Genomic DNA, 3,501 nt, shown 5'->3' on the forward strand with positions numbered 1-3,501 from the left:
CTCCCTGGGGAGGAGGGTGTCTGCAGTGTTGGCTGCCGGCGGGGGGCTCTGGGAGATCCTTCCTCGCAACACCCGGTATCCGGAAAGGTCATCTGAGGTGAAGACACCTAAAAAAAGGACCAAAACTTAACAAATATTGGGGAGAACCGGCCGGATTAGGACTTACTTCGAAAAAGAAATGAAAAATTATGAAAATTAGTTAATTTTACCTCTTAACAATTTAAATTGTAATGGCAACCATGCACGCATTAGAATGAACGAAGAATGAATCAAACGTTCATTTTTGAAGAATTTTTTTCCTGTAAATTTGAGCAAGTTAGCATCCTTTCCTTCTGGATGGTATTTTTGCAGCAAGAGGGTCATTTTGCAAGCATGTTTGAGGGATTCTTCAAATCCAAGGATGGCTCTGAATCTTTTGATGGTCACGTAATTCTCCTTGTAAGCACTGGGTCATTTCCGTGGCGGCTGAGAGCGTTTCTCCAGCATTGCTTTCATCAACTTCATAAAGTCCCACACTTTTTTGCAAGATGGGCAGTTTCACTTGTCTGTTTGCTTTGTGTGCATGGCTGGACATTGACAGGATGTGACAATCAGCTAGATACAGATTATGGTGGCGATTTGTGGGGATTCAGGGGACTAATCTAAGTGTTGCAGAGGCCAGCCTTGGCTTCCTGTGCAACCGTGGACCTGTGAGTTTCAGATATTGCATACTCAGGGGACAAGGACCCTTTCCCTTAGCATCCCCGTTTTAAAGCTGAGGAAATGAAAGCTCAGAGAGGGGCTGTGGCTTACCCAAGGTGCCACAGCTAATAAGTGACAGTTGTGGGCCCCAAACCCAGGGTTCTTTCCCAGAGTTCTTGGGGGCAGAGACAGGGATGGAGAAGGTGAAGTTGATGATGTACCTGAACTTCAGTTGTAACCTCATCGCAATTAGGCCCTCTCTTTTAAAAGAGAAAGCAACACATACTGCCCTAAGGGCATCTCGTGAGGAGAGGGGGAAGAGTGGGGAGATGAGGGGCACTGAAAGGGTGGGGGGACCCATCAACTCGTGGAGCCAAAAGGGTGAGTTATCTCAGTTTTACAGCATCCTATGAGCTGGGTGTTACTGCTGCCATCTCAGAGCAAGGAAAGTGAGGCTCAAAGGTCGAGTGAGAGGCCCAGGGTCATACAGCTGGAGGTCTCACAGCCCAGTCTGGACTCTTCCAGTTTTATCAATTTTGTTCCTGTTCCTAAAACCACACCTCCAGGCAGCCCTCCTGAATATAGCCCTAATCAGGTGTCAGCCTCCCCGGTGGCCCCAGTGGGGTTTCTCTCCTCTCCTCGGGGCAGTGGGGCATTTGGTTGAAGCTGATATCTGTGTTTCTCACACTTCTACAGTTTCCTTCCTGCCCCAATGCCACCACTTTTTTGCCATAAATATATAGCACATGTGTCATTATTTTCTTCATGTTTTTCTTTAAATCATTTCACTTTTTAGAGCTTAAAGGTATTTTAAGAGAATATTTCATATTGCTAAGGTAAATGGAAAATCTGTATTAGTTGCCATAAATATAAGAAAATCATGAAAATAAATATCATGTAAGCAAACAAGGTTATTAAAATCTCATTAGAAATTCTCTTTGTTAAAAAGGGACACAAGTCAGTGTTAAGAGAAGGGTTAAAGACAACTAAACAGGGGCTTCCTGATGCAACCAGAATTAAGACTTGAAAAGTCAATGGCTTTTTCACAGTGTGACTTGGTTATCATCCTACAGATCACCAGGTGAGTAGTCCTCACATGGGAAGACACTTTACCAGGTACCACGTTGGCGTCTTTCAGGGTGGGGAGAGGGGCGTGGCTTGCTCTCCTCCTTGCCTGGGGGACTGAGCAGGAGACTTTCCTGCCTCGTACAGCTTAACTTCTAGACTGTTTTGTAGGGGAGCAGGCAGCAGGGAAGCCTTCCCCAATGAAGCAGGACTTGAGCTGAGCCCCTAGGGATGAAGAGAGGCTGAAGGGCTGTCCAGGTACATATGTGTGTCACAGCTGGGGCAGGGCAGGGAGGTGGGTATGAATACGGCAAGCACATCCAGAGCTGAGTGGAGGTAGAAGTTGGATGGGGCAAGATCATGGAGGCAATAGGGAGCCAGTACTGGCTTTTGAGCAGGGGAGTGGCTTCCAGGATCTAGAGTGCCAGGGTAGATAACTGGCCCCTCCAACTGAGGCAGGGCACAATAAGGTATGGATCCAGGCTGGGAAGTGGAGAGGCTGCTGAGTGGCAGAGCCTCCTCCCAGGCCCTGAGAGCAGCAGCTTGGGCTCACATACACTATGAGAAAGAAGGCTGGCTCTGCCATCCTGGAGGTGGCTGGGAGACCTCAGAAAGGAAGGGCCTGGAGGTCAAGCTCTAGATCATGGCTACAGAAAACCAAAGTGAAAGGAGGGCAAGGGATCACCCAGGGTACCCAGAGGGAAACTAAAAATTATGACACAGGTGCACCAGTGTCCCCACAAAGCCATCGTGCTGAAGCTGAGGTGGGGGTGGGGGGCTTGGCTACATGGGTCCCCCAGAAATCCCCCTTGCCTTCCATGGAGCAGCCCCCCTCCCCCTTCCTGCAGAGGCCATCCGTGTTACCTGCTGGACTGGGCTTGGGCTGGTGCTGCAAGGATCCCAGGATGGACCCTGCCTGGTTTCTCCCTCTTGCTCCCCCCAGGGTGGGAAAGCACATTCCTGAGTCATAGTTTTCCTGGGGAGTCTGGATGGGAAAGGAGAGAGAGCACACACAGACTCCTCCCCTTTCTCTCTGCAGAGGGTGTAGCTGGTGTGGGACCAGATTATCAAGACTGCTGGTCCACTTTTATCCTGGCCCCATTTCCTGATTTCTGTCTCAGCTAGTCCAGAGGGCTCTGGAACCAGCTGGCAGGTGACTTTGGGTCAGGCCATCATTCTCTCCAGGACTTGGGAGAGAATGTGAGGGTTTATCGGGCATTTCCAAAGATGTTGCCACCATCACATTGTATAAGCCCTGCACCACCCTGTGGTGTGCTACTTCATTATCTCTATTTTACAGAAGGGAAACTGAGGCTCAGAGAGTTTAAGTCACTTGCCCAAGCTGGTAAACGGTGGGTCTGGTTCTGAACCCAGGCAGTCCAACTTCGGGGCCCCCTGCTGCCCGACGTTTCTGCCATTATCAATGCTCTTTCCCATTGATTAACCAATTAGGTGGGCAGCATCCTTCCTTTTCTACAGATGGGGAAACTGAGGTCCAGAGAGGCGATGTCTCTTGCCCAAGGGCACAGAGTGGAGGTGGGGTTTGAACCCTGCAGGGTGCCACGCTGCCCAGCCCTCCTTCCCTCAACCCCGACCTCACGCCCCCTGCAGAGGTGCAGCAGCCCCCAGGAAGTGGGCCAGGTCCGGGGAGCTGTGATCAAGGAGAAAGGCTGGGCGTGGCTCTCAGAGAGAGGAAGCAAACAGACGAAAGAAAGAAGCTGCTGGCGAAAGAAGAAGTGAGGTGGACCTGTGGCC

This window comes from Choloepus didactylus, chromosome 22 (assembly GCF_015220235.1).
Source record: "Choloepus didactylus isolate mChoDid1 chromosome 22, mChoDid1.pri, whole genome shotgun sequence".
NCBI classification, from domain to species: Eukaryota; Metazoa; Chordata; class Mammalia; order Pilosa; family Megalonychidae; genus Choloepus; species Choloepus didactylus.